General features: G+C 34.0%; 1 pseudogene; it reads left to right on the top strand.

The window, feature by feature from the left end:
* Window positions 1–18751, top strand: part of LOC123640522 — a 43745-nt pseudogene extending 24994 nt beyond the window's left edge.
* The last annotated feature ends 2583 nt before the right edge of the window (window positions 18752–21334 follow it).

Here is a 21334-nt window from a genome sequence, read left to right as displayed (position 1 = left end):
TGGAGATCATACAAAGAGAAACAAAAACACACTATTGGAGGATACTTAATTTTACCTCTCTGGGCCCTTGACAGAATATTGAAAACTATAAAATATATCAATAATGAAGCAAAGTCTCAAATGCACCATCACTAGCTCTGGAAACAAAGTTCTTTACCAGCATACTATTCTGTGATACTATAATGCCCTTGGCTGAGGCAGGTGAATATATATATTCAGAGGGGGAATGAAAAACATCTTCTGATTGCAACAAAAAAAAGTAAGTATGAGGGGTTTTGGAGGTTTAATAGAAAAGAAAAAAAATCTATTGAAATAATTTTCTCAGAGAGAAAAACTGCAGTATGATGGGGAGTCAGTGTGGTGGGCAACAGCTCTAAGAGCCAACTTCAGGTCAATTGCAACGATACAGGAACACTAGATGTTTCCTGGAATCCAAGAACAAAAAGTGAGTGAATCCAGGACCCAAAAAGCTACTCAGCCTATCACTGCATCTGCCTCCCCACCCTATGACTATGCGATGTCTCATCTCCCCTTGCCGGAGTTTCCCTCTACTCTATTGCTCTTTTGGGACTCCCTTGCTGTGCTCCATTTACACATAACTCCGCAATGGCTGCATTACTTCCACTCTCTGCATTACTTGGCTCACAGTAATAGGCACCCTATTAATAGAAATTACAGTTTCTGTGGTGCTCCTCCAGATTCCAGAGAAATTAAATCATGTAGTTTAGATCATGAGGTCATAGCCATTCTACAATAATATGGTGGGATACAGGGCAGGATGAAGTTGTAAAAACTGGCTACAATTGAGGAATCTCGAAAGTCTACTGTAGGTATTAGTCCCATTTTATCAATATGGTAATTTAAACTATGTACTCAAGTTAATTTTAAGAAGTTAATTTAAATACCCTAAGTTTTATTGATATGTCCATGCTTTCAATGATGCCCTCATAATCTTTTTGTTTAAATATCTCCTGCAAAACAAAAGCTAAGAGAAAATGTATTTTTATCCCAAACAGTTCATTTTCATAGGTATGTAGGAATTATAATGAAAGAACCTCACAGAAATAGTGGTTGATGGGTTGTAAGCATCAGTGGAAATGAGAGTTTTTGTGAGAGCATGTATGGTTCTCCTTAGGCTGATATATTCCAGCACTCCTTGACTGCTTCTGGGAATTAGTGACTGACTTAAATTGAAATAAAGTAGGAATGGGGCATGTTCTGCCAAAACTTCTCAGGTAAAATATTATCTTTGTGGTTTTTTATAATTTTAGTCTATGTCTATTTTTCTAAATTACAAAGTAAAATAAAATTATTTCTGTTCAAAAAGAATGTTTCTAAAGACAAATGAAGAAGCTCTTCAGTCATCTCTCTTACTAACCCCTATATTTCTAATATAACAGCAGGAATACAGTGTTTAAATGCTTTAGAAAATTAGTTCATATTCTAATAGATACACAGCAAAATTCAATATCATTTACATACTTAAACAAAAATATTCACTGTAAATAAGTAAGAAAAGATAAGACATTTATTTCTATTTATTGCAAAATCACTTGAGACCCTCCCTAAAATAATTTTAATACAACCAAGGAAAGACTGGGCCATGGTTTTTTTTTTTTTTTTGAGACAGAGTCTCACTCTGTTGCCCAGGCTAGAGTGCCGTGGCATCTGCCTAGCTCACAGCAACATCAAACTCCTGGGCTCAAGCGATCCTCCTGCCTCAGCCTCCCAAGTAGCTGGGACTACAGGCATGCACCACCATGCCTGGCTAATTTTTTCTATATATGTTTTTAGCTGTCCATATAATTTCTTTCTATTTTTAGCAGAGACGGAGGCTCGCTCTTGCTCAGGCTGGTCTCGAACTCCTGAGCTCAAACAATCCACCCGCCCTTGCCTCCCAGAGTGCTAGGATTACAGGCGTGAGCCACCGCGCCCGGCCTCTATGTTAACAGGAGAAAGAAATTAGGCTAGTTTTATAGCATCCATGAGAATAATGATGGGAGACAGAGCACTTAATTAGAATGCAAAATCTCTTTGTTTCTGGTGCAAGAATATACATGGTCTAAAACCTTTTATAATAGAAAACAATTAGTATTCTCTACAAAACAAAGTAGACACTATTTTTCATTTATATTTTCCTTAAGTTTTTCTTAATAGTGTTTTTTGTAAACAAAATTTCTGTTGTATAGACACATTAAACTAACAGGTCAGCATCAAAGGGGAATAACTAAAGTTGTAGATTTAGAAGGAGTTGAAGATATGACAATGAATGAAACTACTCAGATTTAGCAAATATAGAGGAAAAATAGAATTAAAAAGGCAAACAACAAAAATTAGAGGAACACATAAGAGATGAACAAAAGAAAAATGTCTTGGAAAAATACACATTTCTTACACTTAAAAGAAAGATAAGGTATTGTAGTAAATTATATGTTTCTAATGCACTTGTGCGGCAGAAAAAATATCCACTTACAAGTAAATAAGTTTTGCTTTACATACAGGTTGACTACTTCAAAATCAAATGGGTAGAAAGGCAGCATCTATTGTCAATTAATCATAAGTGAATAAATAATTAGAAAGATTATCATGAACTATAAACTTTCAAAAAAGTTTACATGTAGTCTGGAAAATTGGTAAATTTAAAAAATGATAGAAATCTTATCGAAAAGTAGACTAACTTAGAGAGCTTCCCGTCATCCGTGTGATTTGGAAATGAATACCTAAATCGTTTTTATTAAGCTAGCAATCTCTGAAGATCAAAACTTAGAATTCTAACTTACACTCTCACATAGCAACTTATGTAGTAGGTAAAATTAAATGTAGAAAATTTCTACCAATTGAAGGACAATCTTTTAAATGAAAAATCCATTACCATAAAGGGGTGGAGTAAAAATAATTGTAGATTTTGTATTTTATAATAGTTTACTTTTGTACCCCCATAATATGCTGAAATAAAAAAAATTAAAAAATAGTTTATTAAATCAGAAAACATCAAATTTTTTTTGAGAGAACCTTTTTCCATTTTAAAAAAGAGTCCAAAAACCATAATAAAGAATTTTAACTAGCCTGTATATTTATAATCAGATATAAGATAATTTATATTTAAAATAAGTAACCTAAGTTTATCAGGCTAGACTATGACATTATGCATCACATTAATATAATTCTATAATAAACTTTTTTTGATTAGTTTTTTTGTTTTATTCCTTCCTTTTTAAAAAAGGAGTTGCAAATCTCAATATACAGTAAATTAATTTGAACAATTAATTACCAAACACACATTCATGCTGTGAATAGAGAGATTCCAGAAATATAAATACCGTCTTCTCTGAGAGTTAACACTTACAAAAAGTAACCTCCTAGATTGATAGCATTGATATGTGAGATGCTGTTCTGTTCATCCTGTTGGGTAGTATCTTACTGCTTTGTTTAACCTCTCGTGCTATTGTTTTGTACGAGCTCTAAGCTTTAGCTTTTGGGTGGTTTTCCACTGGTGAGTGTCTATTGTGCTGTTCCATGTATAGTGCAGTTATGAGCACTTCCTGCAGGGCAAGTCTGGTCTTGACAAATTCCCTCAGTGTTTGCTTGCCTAGAAAAGCCTTTATTTCTCCTTCATGTATGAAACTTAGTTTTACGGAATACAAAATTCTAGGCTGGCAGTTTTTCTGTTTAATAAGACTAAAGATGGGGCCCTAGTCCCTTCTGGCTTGTCAGGTCTCTGTAGAGAAGTCTGCAGATTCAATGCAATCTATTTCACAGATCTAGAAAAAGTAATTTTATACTTCATTTGGAACCAGAAAAAGACCAAATATCCAAAGCAATCTTAAGCAAAAAGAACAAAATTGGAGGCATCACATTACCAGACTTCAAGCTATACTATAAGGCTACAGTACCCAAAACAGCATAGTATTGGCCCAAAACTACAAACATAGACCAATGGAACAGAACAGAGAATCCAGATATAAAACCATCTACATAGAGCTAACTGATCTTTGACAAAGCAGATAATATACACTGAGGAAAAGAAGTCCTGCTCAATAAATGGTGCTAGGAAAATTGGATAGCCACCTGCAGAAGAATGAAAAGGGATAAATATCTCTTATCACTCACAAAAAATAATTCAAAATGGATAAAGGACTTAAATGTAAGGAATGAAACCAAAAGGATTCTGGAAGAAAATGTTGAAAAACTCTTCTAGATATAAGCCTAGGCAAAGAATTTATGAAAAAGACCCCAGAGGTAACAACAGCAAGAACAAAAATAAATAAATAAATGGGACTTGAGTAAATTAAAAAGCTTCTGAATACCTAAAGAAATAATCAACAGAGCAAATAGACAACCTACAGAATGGGAGAAAATATGCACAAGCTATACATCAACAAGGATCTAATTACCAGAATCTACAATTAACTCAAGCAAATCAGCAAGTAAAAGAAACAACCCCATTGAAAAGTGGGCAAAAGAGACAAACAGAAGCTTTTCAAAAGAAGATAGACAAATGGCCAAGGAACATATGAAAAAAATGCTCAATGTCAATAATCAACAGGGAAATTCAAATTAAGACCACAATGAGATATCACCTTATCCCAGTTAGAATGTCTTTTATTAAAAAGTCCAAAAACTATAGATGCTGATGTGGATACACAGGGGAAGAACATTTACACACTGTTGGTAGGATTGCAAATTAGTGCAACCTTCATGGAAAACAGTATTAAGATTCCGCCAAGAACTAAAAATAGACCTATCATTTGCTCCAGCAATCCAGCAGAAATCTGAGTATTTACACAAAGGAAAAGAACTCATTTTATCAAAAAGACACTTACACTCAAATGTTTATTGCAGCACAATTCACAACTCCAAAGATGTGGAATCAACCCAAGTGCCCATCAATTCATGAGTGGATTAACAAAATGTGGTATGTGTATACCACGGAATACTCAGCCATAAAAAAGGGTGAATTAAGGCCTTTTCCAACAACTTGGATGGAAGTCGAGACCATTAAACTAAGTGAAGTATCTAAAGAATAGAAAAACAAACACCACGTGTACTCGCTATTAAATTGGAACTAACTGATGAGCATACATGTGCACAGAGGGAAGTAAAACTCAGTGGAAATTAGGCGGGTGGGGAGAGGACGCCATGGGCAAAAACCTAGCTAAAGGTAAAAATGAACACTATCTGGGTGATGGGCAGTTATAACCCTGATTCAAGAATTACAAAAGTGATCCATGTAACCCAAAACATTTGTACCCCTGAGGTATTTTGAAATAAAAAAAAATTAAAAAGTAACCTCAGAAATAATCCATATCTACATGAACTAGTTAATAAACAAAATTTTCTATGTCCAAAGTATGGGATGTTTTTGAGTAAAGAAAAGCTGCTACAGTATGATGAATCTCACAAATATTATGGCAAGTGAAAAAGCTGGACACAGAAGACCACATATTGTGTGATTATATGAAATGTACAGAAAATGTACAGACAGAAAGTAGACTAGTGGTTGCCTTGGATTTTTTGCTTTAGGTGAGAAATGAGACTATAAATGACTGTAAGTGAACACATGGTGGTGACAGTTGAACACACTATAAATTTGCTAAGAGTTATTGAACTATACATTTAAAACAAATGAATATTTTTGATATGTAAATTATACCTCCACAGAGCTGTCTAAAGGGGGTGTGCATTATATATACATTTGTACTTTTCAGAGATTAATATAACATGTAAAATATTTCCTGTTGCTCCATCCAAAAGCAACCTCATAGCAAAACACAGGAATCTCAATTATTAATAGTTTGTCTTGATTTGAAAAAGTATCAGATGTGATGCACCATACTAAATTTAAAGTAATATTGTTTCAACCTGGCTGATTACATCCACTTATCATTGAAAGGAAGGATGGTTATCAACACTAGCTACATACAACCTGCAACATATTTATCTAATGATCATATTTTAACATATGCATTTAATTATATAGTCTATACATTTTTCCCAACGTCTATAAGTATTAATAGTTCATAGATAATCACTAGGAGTTGCCATGCTAAAAATATCATTATAATTTTAAAACACATTAAACAGTATTTCAAATAAATCAAAACTTAAATACAATGTGATAGTCAAAACTTTCTATAAAATTTAAAGTCCAATATATGTTCACTCAAGTTTTAAAATTCCATACAATCACAGGAGCATTTTATTTATGTGTGTGTGTGTATGTGTGTATTTGCTTTTCTCATCTTATTTCAACAAAAACAATATAAAATGCATTTATAACTCGGAAGTGATTCGAGTGATCTACAGCAAAAAGACTATAGGCTGCAATAATTGCTTTGATGTTAATACTGTTTTGGAGGCACAAGTGGTTTATTCTTTTGTTTCTTTTATAATTGTTTATCCTGGAGAAAGAAAATTGATCATTTTCTTTTCTTATTTGTCTCTTACATTACGGAGCTTGAAAAGACCTTAAGGTAACATTTCAACAGCAACCTCACAATAACTTGACTATTTTTATTTGTTTCTTACCCAAAGACAGTAGTACTAGAAAAAAATTAAGGGGAATTACAAGATGTATTTCCATACATACCCACAGTTCTTTTGTCTACTTATATGTAGCAAAAAAAAATGCATTGATAAATATACTTTAGAACTACGCTTTAATAAACAATTAAATGGTTTATTATTGAATTTTACCTCATGAATGTATAGGGTAAAATTCTAAGGTATAAATGATGTACATACACATAGGTCTGTGCCTATATCTATGCTGGGTTGCCAGTCTATGTCTGGACCTGACTGTGCATGTTTGAGCTTCAGCCTGTGTCTCACTCTCTCTCCTTGTCAAGTCCACAATCTCTTTGTGCCTCTACCTGCCCATCTGTGCCTGTCTATCCATCCACATCTCTTTCTGGTATGTGTCTGGCTGTCTTTCACTTTGCCTGCCCCTGTCTGACCATTTCCTGTCCCATTGCCAGTTCCTATCTGTTATTCTGTCTCTACATGTGCTTGTTTGTCAGCTTGTCCTTGTTTGCATATCTGTAAGGCTGTATGTATTGGTCTACATGAATAATATTAATACTGTGCAGAGGGAGGGCAAGAGAGAGCTGTGAAATAATCCACATTGGAATGTAATGCTTCAAATCTTATACACTGCAGGATCTATTTGTTAGGGAGATGAGAAGATGCTTCTCAATATTCTTCTGATAGACTGAAAGTCTCCTTTTCAAATTGCCTGTAGATAATCCTTGGAAAACACACACACACACACACACACACACACACACACACACACACGACACAAATGTGTACATAAACACCCTCACATACACATTCACGTATTTACTCACATGTGAACATATAACATTTTTTAGAGATAGTAAATCTAAGTTCATTTTAAAGAAAAATAATTTCAAAGCAATGTAATACTCATATTAATAGCTATCTGCCTGTCCAGATGAAAATAGCTAAAGAAATTTTACTTTGGTTTTGCTCTACTATGTCCAGGTACCTACTAAAGCCTAAAATAACAGGGTTTATTAAGAGAACTTCCTAAACAATAATAGTGTTTTATTATGGTTGTACATACGTAGAAGCATATATTTTAATTGCATAATATAAATTATAATTAAAAGGTAGGGCTACTAAGTCTTTTTATTTACATTGCTCAGTTTTTGTGGGTGATAGACAACCTTTCACTTTATAGTGATTATATTTCTTGTATTAGATATGGACATCTGACAATATCACAAAGATTCTATTGTGCAAATGAGGCAACAGAAGAATAATTTATGAAGTAGGTCAACTGTACTTATATCACATGGGGGTGCTGGCCTACTTTTCTTTTCAAAGATATTCTACCAGATTCAGATTTGGCTAGAAAATATGACTCAGTTCTACAAAAAATACTGAAGGCAGATCAGAAGCATCAATGAACTTAAAAAGAATAACCTAGGAATTTACACAGCATCGTATGTTTCTTAGAATTAAAGTAGAATTGCCACCTGGCAAAGATTTCACTCAAATAAGTCCTTACACAAAACCGTTCATGTCTACTCCCTGTTGGTGCTGCTAAAATGACTTGAAATAATAAGAGTTTTTATAACTACTTGTCAGTTCTGTTTATTCATTATTTCTCCATATAACATGAATTCTTAAATTAAACATTAACTTATTTACTTACAAAATTAAATATAATGTTTGTAAGTTTCAAAATTATACCATTTTGTTCTTTAGAGTTTTATTATAGAAAACTTCTTTATACTTCTATATACTTCTTTATCCATACTCACTCACAGTAATATTTTGAAGAAGAAAAATAGTCCCAAAAAATAAATCATATCCTCTATAGGAAAAGACACACAGAAATTACATAATTAACTAGATAACATGATACCTACATTTACATAAAAATCTCATTAAAATAAGTACCATATTTTATTTCTCCTCTCACCTTCATTGCTACATGATATTTGTCCACATTTTCACAGCTATTCCTACAGTAAACAAAAAATCCTGCCATGTTTTGAGAGCCATTATATTATAATGGTTAAATGCCAGATTCTGGAACAAAGCTTCTGAACACAAATTCTGGCTAACTACCTACTCTGCTTATGCCAAGTAACCACTGGCAGTCACTTTAAATCCCTGTGCCTTGATTTCCATATTAGTAAAATGATTATAATGACAACTACCTTGTGAGTTTTTTGGTAGAATAAACATGAAAAAACACATTTTAAGTGCTTTGAATAGTCTTTACTCCACAGAATGTACTCAATAATAGCAAACTGCTATTATTATTATATATTTCTCCTGTTTTTCTAACATTAAAACTTTGTGTGTCCATAAATAGTGAAATTGAAATACTCTAGTACATATTCACATCAAATTGACATAGTTGGAGGGACTTCGGTAGAAAGAACAGGCTTAGTTATATTTTTTAGACTAAAACCTGTGCTGTCATATTCAAATTAGACTATGTTATGCCATAAAATGAAAATTTAGGAGTATTATCTGGTCAAACTTTAGAAGGCTTTGGAAAACCCTGAATATTCTAGAGCAAAAATTAGAACACTGTGCTCTTGGACCAAGTCTGACCTAAGAATGTTTTTTACATTTTTAGGAGTGAAAGAGAAGGAGGAGGAAGAGAAGAAAGAGTAATATGCAATAGAGAACTTATGGAGGGAAGCAAAGCCTAAAATGTGTATTATATTACCTTTTTAGGGCTGCCATAACAAAGTATTACAGACTGAGTGGCTTAAATAACGGAAACTTTTCTCACAATTCTGGAGGCTAGAAGTCTGAAATCAAGGTGTCAGCAGAGTTGTTTCCTTCTGAGGCATCACTTTTTGGCTTGTACATGTCCATCCTCTCTCTGGGTATTCACATGGCCTTCACGCTGTCCAAATTCCCTCTTCTTATAAGGATACCAGTCATATTAGATTAGGGGGTATCCTAATGACACCATTTTAATTTAATTACCTTTTTAAAAATTCTATCTACAGGCTGGGCGCAGTGGCTCACGCCTGTAATCCTAGCACTCTGGGAGGCCAAGGCAGGAGGATCGCTCAAGGTCAGGAGTTTGAGACCAGCCTGATCAAGAGTGAGACCCCATCTCTACTAAAAATAGAAAGAAATTATCTGGCCAACTAAAATATATATAGAAAAAATTAGCCGGGCATGGTGGCACATGCCTGTAGTCCCAGCTATTCGGGAGGCTGAGGCAGTAGGATTGCTTAAGCCCAGGAGTTTGATGTTGCTGTGAGCTAGGCTGACACCATGGCACTCACTCTAGCCAGGGCAACAAAGCGACACTCTGTCTCAAAAAAAAAAAAAAAAAAAAATTCTATCTACAAATATAGTCACATTCTAAGATACTGGGGTTTAGTGATTCAACATAGATTTTGACACAGTTCAGCCCATAAAATTTACTATCTGGCTTTTTACAAGTAATAGTTATAAGCAGGTGTTCTAGAAACATGAGGAGGGGTACACCTGATAAGCAAACCACTATTTTCTTTTTGCTTCCTTTACTATTTATTTGGCATTATACAAAAATTGAAAGAGTCATTCAACTTAGAGATGTGCTTTCTCACTAAGAATCTGCTTGGCTTATTTCACTTAGCATAATGTTCTCCACAGTCATCCATGTTGTCTCAAATAACAGAATTGCTTTCTTTTTAAAGTGGAGTAGTATTCATTGTGTGTATATACCATGTTTTCTTTATCTATTCATACAATTATGGACACCTATATTATTTTCAGATCTTACAATTAAAAAAATAAAAAGGATTTGCTGAAAGTAAACAGCTCACAGTGTTGGTGGCCAAGCCAAGGTGTTTAATTCTAAGTTTGTATCAAAGGAAAAAGCTTAATAGATGAAAATATTTACATGAAATTAGCCATAAGCAAAAGAGGAAAATAGATGAACACAAATTTGGGACCCTAAAAGAAATTTGAAAATCAAACTGAGTGACAGCAAACCCAACATCAGGGGTATGCCTGGAGCTGATGATATTATGATAGAAACAATAATAAACATTATCAGTTTTTAGTACTTATATGAACAAGGTCCTATAATAATATTTTACCAATTTTTTTCATTTGATCCACACCACCATATTAATATTATTATTCCCTACCCACCCCCCACACATAACCTCTACAGATTAGGAAACTGAGTTGAAATTATAACAGATTCTAATCTTCTTAAGCACTAGGTCAAAATGTCCAAAAGCAATACAACAAAAACTTTAAGACTGTTTTGGAAAATTAAGTCAGATGCCTAAATTATCTCCTTATTGGTGAGTAGGTAGAAATTTGTAGGTTTAAGACAGGATTGGCACTTACAACAGCTACTGAATGAAAAGAAACAAAAACAAAAACAAACTAGAAGGCTCGTCAGCAGGTAGTTGTGTTTACATTTTTATCTATCTAGAATATGTCAGATACTTTTGTACAATGCGCTTTCAAAACAATTATTTGGTGGTTCCCTTTCATGCAGGGGACTTTTGTACATCTGTTTCTGAATTCCAATATGAAAAGTATAAGACAGACGTGTGCTGTGCTGAATATATCTCCCCATATAAAATATAGAATATTAAATGGGTTTCCTGTATATTATTAACTTAATATGAGATGCATCTGAGAAATTCAGACAGAATTTTTCAATAGTCTTGAGACCCAATGAAAGCAGTTTCTAGATTGGTTACTATTTTAGTAAAGATTTAAATTCACAGCTAAGGTCAACATCTGGCTGATTTTAACATTCACATTTGACAGTTTCATTCTCATTAAAGAAAGTTTAGCAGTTTTTCCAAGCAGAAGCTGTCTTCTATTTTAATAAATTTTTCATGTATTTGCTTTGTTCCTTAAGGGGTAGATTTGTATGCTTGAATTACGCTGTGCAGTTGGAATTTGAGGCCATCTCACTAGACAAGCCACTGTAGCAAAATAAAATGCAAATGAAAGGGGCAAAGGGCACAGTATAATGAACAAGAGGATTTATTGTCTTCTCTTCTATTTCCATATCCTTTGGGAGAATGGAAAAGTGAGAAATAAGTTAAAGTTCTCTCTGATTTCTCTGGTATGTTATGGCTGATAATTTAGCTATTTGAAACTCAAGTAGAATGGGCCAACTGATTTCTCAAACTAATCGCTTTTCAATTTTATCTATGTATGGGTAATGCTTTAGTGCATCTACAGGTATTTTAATGCTAAACAATAACTACATCCTTAATAGATTATTTTTATTACTGAAACTGGTAAGTAAATAGATCTGTGATAATACACACGTACACACAAACACACACATATCATTCAAGAAAGAGTCAAAGTAGTTTCAACTGGAACATTCTTATGTGAAACTCCATATAAAAAACATAGTAGAAAATATATACTGTTTATCGAGTATAGGTTATGCACAAACTGTTATTTAATGTAAGTGGTCTCTACTACCCATAAGAATCTAAAAGGTAGATATCATTATCACCAATATACAGATGATGGGACAGAGGTGTGTAGGTATCAATTAACTTAAACAAACTTCCTTAACAGATTTAAGCCTAGTTGGTCTTGCTCCAGTCTGATTTTCTACTATGACACTTTGACATATGGAATACAGTTAAGAGATAATTTGAAAACAACTGGATGATCAGTCTGGGATCCTCAGTAAAGAGAAGCACAAGTCATTGACTAAATATAGAACATTTTATGCCTTACATGCACATAAGTAACAACTAAAGAGCCAGGCTTAATTTCCTCCTTCTGTGTGTACCAATTAGAGGTCCTGAAATATTAATAAAACAGCTGATTTATGAAAGAATACCATTGCATATTTTCTTCCTACATGTTGCTTGGAAGCAACAAACATATCATGGGCACTCAATAAATGTTATTTAACAGCAACTAATAAAATGAAATTATGGTAATATATTTTGCAATAAACTCACCATAAGATGAAACAAAATAAGTTTTGGTAATAGACCTGGAAGCAGAGCAAATTTCAATGGCTGAGTTAGTGAATGAACCCTATGGGGAGGCAAGAGACACTAACATGATTGTGGTAGAAAAGGTTAATAAGAGGGTAGAGCCATAAAATTTTTTATTGCAATTTGACAAATGAAGCTGTTTCTTTTGATTTTCACATTTGTTCTATTCATATAACATTCAAAGGGTAAATTAAAGAATACATTGCTAAGCTGCTTCGTGATATCTCCCCCATGCCCAAACATGAAGGGACTACATTTCATCATCCATTGATATCACCATTGGTATTATTTTGAAAGAACACAAAATCTGTTCCCTGATTTTTTCCTCTTTTTTCCTACCTATGCCTTTTTGTGCACACAGTCTGAGATATTTAGAATAGCCAGTTGTAATTTAAAAAATAGAGAGAGAAAGAATGTTAAATCACTATGTCCTCTGGAATTCATAAGCCACTGAATTGTAGAGAGTATACTTCTGTAGATTTAAATTAGAGCTCTAAGTTACAGGGGGAGAAATCTCACTTTTTTTTTTTTTTTAAGGAGTGGAGAGAAAAGTTTCCATGAAGGAGGGAAAGCTTGCCAAATGGAGGAATCCATAGGGAAACCTTATTTAAGTCTCTGTTCCTCAATTCTTGTAAGGTTCATGAAAAAAGAAGCACTTAAAAGTACTCTTTGAGGACTCTATACTCTTTCCTCTTTTCCTTTTACAGTCCCTCTGAGGATAAGATGAAATGCACTTAAAGTTACTATTTGGGTGACTCAATTCTTCTTCTCTTTCCTTTATTCTTCTGATAGTCTCTTACATGCTCCAAAGAAATTGGAACACATTTAACAAGTGCTCTTGAGAAGCTCAGCCACCATTTCCTCTCCCGAGCCCTTGATTAATGCAGTGATGGATACACAAACTCTGTGTTCCAGTCCAAATACAGCAGCAGGCACACCATGCTCCAGGTCAAATATACCTGCTATCCTAATCCATTCCAGTGGTCATTTTTAACATGAAAAAATACCAACAACATGGTAGGTTTCACTGACCATATCACACAAGAAGAAATAAAACATTTAATAAAAACATCAAAAGCCCTAATACCACATTTAAAAATGTCTTCAGCTTTCATAAGCTCACTGTGATTACTGTGTACTTACTGTCTACCCTATATCCCCATTCACTCTCTGATACAAAACACCACCTCCCCCTCCACACACACCTCTTTAACTTTTAGGAAACAGACACAGAAATCACCTTTCCCTGTTCTAATATATCATAAATATCATAAGATAAATTTGAGTTTAGGATAAGACTTTCTCTTTTTTTGTTGTTGGTTAAGTTGATATTCAGAAGTTTTTCAGCTTTTAACATTTTACTTTGCTAAACAGTTTTTGTACTTGCATAGAATGTACTAAGATTTTCACTATCAGAATAAAGTTAAAAAATAAATTTTTATAGTATGTTTAATTAAAACTGTGACAGTCAATTTTGGTAACATATTTTCAAACTCAAAAATAAAGAAATGTGAAGTACAACAGTATATTCTCAAGAAGACTTCTAAGAAGTTTCTTAAAATACTTTTATCTTTCAAATATTTATGTCATAAATATCAATGACACCAAAATTAATAACATCATTTAAAACAGAGTTTATATTTTATAAAATATGGAGAAAATATCATGATTATTTTAAAATGATTCAAAAATATATATGGTTAGGAGAGTTTCCAAAGTATGTATTTTCCTTCACTTTATGTTGCAGCTACAAAAGGAAAATTCTCAAGAGAATTAATATGAACTTATGATAATGCAGCCTGCAGCACAGTGGTTTTGTTTTGATTTTGCCTGTTTTTTGCTGACAATGCAGTTCAAACTATATCCTACTAATCTTTAGTAAAGGAATCAGATTATTTCACCTATAAACATGCAGCAATAAAGTGTCATTCTTCAGTCAATACTGACTACTTAACATCTTTCTCTTTTTACAGATTTGGATCCCCAGCTCATTAGATTATTACCTGATAAATAGGAGAGGGTAATGAATTGAGAAAATAACTACGTACCTTCAGAGAAAACCTGCCCGATAACAATAATCCATTAGAAAACAGGCAATATCCTCTGATCTATTGCCCGCAAAGCTATGACTTGATGGAGAGTTTCATTCCCTGGGCTCAGTTCTCCAGAAGAAAATCAGCACAATTTAAATATTTCTTGGAATGTGACAGCTCTCTAGATCCCGGGTTGCATTCTGTTCCCCAGGGATGGCAATCTGGTGTTCCTGTGTGCATAGAGCAGTGAAGATGAATTGAAAATGCTTGAGATAAATTAGGAATGGCTAAGTTAAAATTGTCTCTGCTCCAGACTCTCTCATCTGCAGTCTGAAAGCCTGTTTTTCTGTGAAAAAGCTAGATGGCAGGCTGCCTCAGTAAGTTCTTCTTAAGCGACAGAGAGCATTTTCAATGAAGAAAAATTCTCCCATTATCTAAGCTAATGTGACTGCTGCTAAATCTAGTTTTTAAAGTGTCTGCTGGCATAAAATTCATTTTCACTATTGCTTTCTTTCAAACTACAGTCTAGAATCCATACTATCAGGCTATATACAGTTCTGAGAGAACATTTAAAGTTTTCAGTTAAATTAAATTGTGTATCTTTTTGCAGTTTTAACAATCATGTATGTATAGGAGATTTCCTCTTTGGGTACAAAAGGCATATTATTGTATTTTATAATACACAGAAGGTTTTGTTTTAAATTGCAGTACCTCAATATGAATAATTGCATCTTTTATTAATAATCACTTATTTTAATTCAGTTCCACATAGAAGTGTATAATTTTAAGTACCAGGTAAAATGCAGAAGTTACATAAAAATAGAAAAGGGGACTATCTAGCCCTAATATATGACCACAGAAGTGAATATTGGCCCTTCGAACATCCTCCTGAAGAAAATAAGATGTTCCAAATAAAACTGAGGTTCACAAATTATTTCCTTTCTAAATAAAAGCAAGTCATTTTTAAATTCTGTTGATTTTAGTTGAGAGATGTGTTATGATAGTTTTTCCTTATAAGTTAGAAAATTATTTTAGCATTTTAATAATATTCTGTATTTGAGAAATAAATAGTTACACTTTACATGGTGCATTGGCAATAAATAAAACACTTAAAAATTATCAGACTCTTTAGTTTCATTTTTTACTTAGATTTATCATATGAAACAATTTTTACATGATTAGAAAGGACACATAAAAGCATCATAATCCATGAGAATATGCATTTAAAAAAATAACTGCTGGCTATAAAAAAATTTCACATGCATGCCATAACTTTTGACATGTCAATATGTAATGCTCTATGGTTATTTGGCATGTAAGCAAATTGTTGCTTTCATGACAAAAACACGGTTTACACGTGGTGGGGGCAGCAAAGACAATACAATCAACTGAGGGTCAACAAAAATGTAAATCAAAATTTCCCTTTTTCCTCCATCTACCCTGTAGCTATAGCTGATCATTTCTCTCAGTGAAGTGGAAAGAAGAAATAGGAGAAACAAAATAAAACACCACAGCAAGATGACTCCAACCTCTCTACCTCTTCAGAAGTAGTATCACTGCATCTATTTCTGAAAAAGAAAGACAAGGGAATTGAAAAGAAGCAGCTTCAGTATTCCAGTTGGGAACTAAAATTATCTAGCATATTTTAAAAAACTCTACAAGAAAGAGAAAGAGAGACAGAAAGAGATATTTTGAAGGAAAGGAAGAAGAAATAAAATACAAGCAAAGCTATTTATCAGCCTCAATTGGCTTTTCTTTTTTTAAAAAATTTGTTATTTCAAAATATTATGGGGGTTCAAATGTTTGGTTACATACATTGCTTTTGTGCCATTTGAGTCAGTTATAAGTTTGCCCATCACCAGATAGTGTGCACTGTACCTGTTAGGTGTGAATTTACCTATCGCCTCCTCCGCTCTCCCACTTGCTCGATTTCTTTTTTTTTTTTTAAATTTCAGCTTATTATGGGGGTACAAAAGTTTAGGTTATATATATTGCCCATGGTCCCCCATCCCCCTGAATCAGAGCTTTAAGGGTGTCCATCCCCCAGACAGTGCGCATCGCACTAATCATGTAGGTATACACCCATCCCCTCACCCCACCCCCCACCTCTGTCTGATACCCAATTGGTGTTATTCCCAAATGTGCACTTAGGTGATGATCAGGGAAACCAATCTGCTGGTGAGTACATGTGGTGCTTATTTTTCCATTCTTGGGATACTTCACTTAATAGAATGGGTTCCAGCTCTATCCAGGAGAACAAAAGAGATTCTGTATCACAGTTATTTCTTATAGCTGAGTAATACTCCATAGTATACATATACCACATTTTACTAATCCACTCATGAATTGATGGGCATTTGGGTTGTTTCCACATCTTTGCAATTGTGAATTGTGCTGCTATAAACATTCAGGTGCAGGTATCTTTGTCATAGAATGTCTTTTGTTTTTTTGGGTAGATGCTCAATAATGGGATTGCTGGATTGAATGGTAGGTCTCCTTGAATCTGTTTAAGATATCTCCATATCACTTTCCACAGTAGTTATACTAGTTTGCAGTCCCACCAGCAGTGTATGAGTGTTCCTATCTCTCCGCATCCACGCCAACATGTATTGTTTTGGGACCTGCTTGATTTCTGATGAATTTTATTTCCATATGTGCACATACGTGTTGATCTATTTGTTCCAATATAATGGTGAGTACATGGGGTGTATATTTTTCTAAAATTCTCATGGTGTTTAGTGCTTCAGATATATAAAGCAAATTTAAAAAGGTAAAAGTTAGTATAGCTAATAACTGACAGTTGATTGAATATCCAACTGTATCGTATTAATATGCATTGAGCATCTCAATTAGCATAATAGGAAACTATGCAGAGAACGGAGCACACACCTTTCTGAGCTGGAAGAAGACTTAAAGAAAGGACGGAGGCCATAGTTTCTAAGAAGAAGGTCCTGTTACAGGAGAATAGCCACCTGAAAAATAAGACATTGAGATCTAGTCAGGCCTTAAGCACAGATAGTTTGAAAATACCAACTTGCCTGAACTTGTTGGACCAAGAGTTATCTGAAAAAGAGTGTGCAGCTTTAGGGCAGCATGGCTGAGGAGCAGATTTCAGAACAAGTTGAAGCCCTCGAGAAAGAAAAGGATCAGGTGCACAGAAGAAGAAACAGTGTGTATGAAAAACTTAAAAATGGTAGTGTTATCACCTGAAGAAGAACATGTTCTTTTCCACCTTGAAGAAAGGATGGAAGCATTGGAAGCTGCAATCAAATACAAGAATGAAAGTATTCAGAGTTGCCAGAATTTGCTTAGAGCATCATTCCAAAAGCTCTCTCATAGTGAAGCAAATCTCTTGGAAAAACTACGTTCCCTGAGTCCGCTTGAGATTAGAGCTATTCTTTTCAGATATTTCACTAAAGTGGTTAATGTGTGAGACGGTGAATGGAAACAACAGTTACATGACAAAGAAATGAAAATGAAGGTTTTGAAATGGGATAATATGGTTCAAGAGTTGGAATTGCCCTGGAACATCTGAAATTGCAGTGTGACTTGAGACTGACTCTCCAGCAAAAGGAACATAAGCAAAAGATGCAGTTGCTGTTACGTCATTTCAAAGAGCAAGATAGAGAAGGCATTATTGAAATTTTAAAAACATATGAAGATAAAATCTAGCAGTTGGAAAAGGATCTTTATTTCTACAAGAAAACTAGCAGACACCTTAAGAAGAAACTCAAGGAACCTGTAGAGGAAGCAGTTTGGTGGCAACCAGCAGAACATCATGATGCTAGAGATGGAGTCCTAAACCCAGAAGAACCAGGAATGCTTTCAGAAGACTTAAAATGGACATCCAGAACTGAAAGTATGGAATTAAGTGGAAGAGAAGGAGAAATAATTCAGCAAGCAGTTTAAGAACACAACGAAATCCTCAGAAGCTTGGGAAGATGTCCCCAAATTCCCGCCAGTTTATAGCTCTTTAGCATCCCCAGTGGAAATTTTTTAAACAATGAGTATAAAACAGAAACATGAAAATCATTTTAACAAAATCTCACTGTTGACCATCATCCCAAATTCAATGTGGGAAATGTGGAGTATCTTCATGGTGTTACGCCTATAAAATTATGTTGCAAAGAATTATATCAGATTTCTGCCTTGGAACTATCATTATGATATTCCAGTTTTGGAGTTGGGGTTGGATAAATGACTGCTGATTCCACTGTAGTAGACATTTAACAATCAAAATTTGGGGGGTGAGGGGAGGGGATGGGTGTATGCCTACATGATGAGTGCGTTGCACACTGTCTGGGGAATGGTCATGCTTGAAGGTGCTGACTCGGGGAGGTGGGAGGTGGGGGGGAGGGGATGCAGGTATAACTACATGGTGAGTGCCAGGCACACTGTCTGGGGAATGGACACGCTTGAAGCTCTGACTCAGGGGGATGGGCGGGACACGGGCAATATATATAACCTAAACTTTTGTACCCCCATAATAAGCTGAAATGGGAAAAAAAGGAAAAAATAAAAAATAAATTTAAAAAACTTTTAATCTAGTAAGATATGTAAAAAGATTTCTTTTTTAACTTGTTAAAAATTAAAGCTCAAGCTCACTATCTCTTCTCTCAGGATAAAAGAAGATGGGGAGGAAGGAATTCCTAATCCTTTTATATACTATAAATGTGTATCTCTTATATAATATATTTGTGGAGTTTTAATTTATATTTCCATAATCAAATGCATGTTTTCTAATATTTGATAACATTTAAATATTTCTACTTATAAATATGCTTAAAATTTTCCAGGCATTATTGAAGAACAAAACTAATAGGCTAAAATACCCATCAAGTGAATATTATCATATAAAAGTATATTATATTATAAAGGTATGTTATAACCACAGTACAAATGTGTTATTGTTATTCTCAAATACAATTATATTATTATTTTTAAAAGATTCAGCTAAATTTTGATTTCGCCAGAGGGAGGGTCATCTGCTGCACGTGCTTTGGCACAGCTGAAAATATGTGCCAAAATACAGTCTGTGGGCTAAGACCACCTATCAGGTTTATGGATGAGGTTAATTTATAGTCCTCAGAAGTTAAGTGGCCAGTCTGGCCTTTTTAAAACATGATCTCTGCTCTGTTTCTGGAATTGTTTTTTTACTTATGATAATATTGGTTTGCCAATACTGAAGAATATAAGTTTCATCTCCCTTGCCTTTGCCTTCACTGTATCTCTCTTTATGCTACTAAAATTGGGAGAATGGATGCAATTCCATGGAACAGGGAAGTGATGGTAGAATAACACTAAAGCATTGTAACACCTCAAGGAAAAGAACACTGGTTGTGACATATGTGGTCGCATGGAGTATGTCTGTAAAGTTTGAAGTCTGGCCAAAGGATCTTTAGCTAATAATCGGATGGCCTTAAGTCTGAGATTTTTCTTTACAATCTTCTTAGGTTTTGCAAACTGCATTAGGTCCATAAATATGTAAATAAAATTTTTGCTAAAATTTCCCTTCAGTTTTTGGGGGCAGAAATCTTACTATATAATGTACAATTTAGTTTGAAATTAAGAACAAAATAATTTGCCCACCAAAAAAAAAAAAACAAAAGAATCCCAGATACCTGTGTCTACCTGGAAACTGCCAGTTGCAATTGTACTAACACTGTATTTCAAGGATGGCTACCCAATGGTAAATTCTGGACCATTTGTAATTATGTTGGAGTGATATCTAAACTATTTGTGGAGTATTAGAAATTGTTTCTTGTAGGATGTAGCTTTTTTAAAAAACACCAAGTTAGCCTTGGTTAAAAGGATGAGAAATATTTCTAGGCATGGGACCAAAATTCCAAGGGAAATATGTATAATACATCTGGATAAGTAGTTCAGCATGGTTCAGGTGTAGAGTGATGCATGAAACACATGGAAAGAAATGAGTCTGGAGAGATAATAAGTTTTTTTTATAATTTATTAAAAAGTTGAGACTTTATCTTTGAGTTGAGAATCACTGAGGACTCTTAAATGGAGAAGAGAAATAGTCATATTTGTATTTTAGAAAAGTTATTCTTTATTTTGTGCTCTCCAGGTAAAAAGCATCACAACATACCTAGTGAGGCAAGCCAGATACCTAGTAGTTCTACCTAGTAGTTCTACTGTCTCTCTTTTCTTTCCTAGCTTTCATCAACTCTTAACTATGTAACGGTCAGGATCTTTTATTTGATCTGTCTGTTTTGAGTCATTTACTCCATCAATCCTTTTTACATAGTGGCTAGTTCTCTTTTTTTGTTGTTATTGTTATTTGTTTTTTATATTTTAATACTAACTTTACAAAGTGATCATTTTTACATCATGAAATGCACCTAAGTGTATTTTTTCACAAGTTTAAGAAATTTTATACTGTGTACCATTAACAATCAAGATACAGAACATTTCTAGTTCCTTTGTGCCTATTCCTAGGTAATTATTAAATATGTCATCCTAAACATTAAGCCTCAGAAAACAACTAACCTGTTTTCAATAAGTGTTGATTACAGTTATATTTTCTAGAAGATTGTATAAATGGAATTATGAAATGTGTACTCTCTGGTGCCTGACTTCTTTCATTCAACATAATGCTTTTGAGATTCGTCCATATTTTTATGTCTATCAGTAGGTCACTTTTTTATTGCTGAGTAGTATATCATTATATCAATACAACACAATTTATGTATGCATTTTCTAGTTTTTGAACATTTGGTCTGTTTTCAGTTTTTGGCAATTATGAATAAATCTCTGCCCATATGACCATGTATATGAGGATTTATTTCTGTGCTCATT

The sequence above is a fragment of the Lemur catta genome, chromosome 6 (genome assembly GCF_020740605.2).
Source record: "Lemur catta isolate mLemCat1 chromosome 6, mLemCat1.pri, whole genome shotgun sequence".
NCBI classification, from domain to species: domain Eukaryota; kingdom Metazoa; phylum Chordata; class Mammalia; order Primates; family Lemuridae; genus Lemur; species Lemur catta.
The sequence above is the reverse complement of the archived record's forward strand: the minus strand, read 5'-3'. Positions and strand labels throughout refer to the sequence as shown.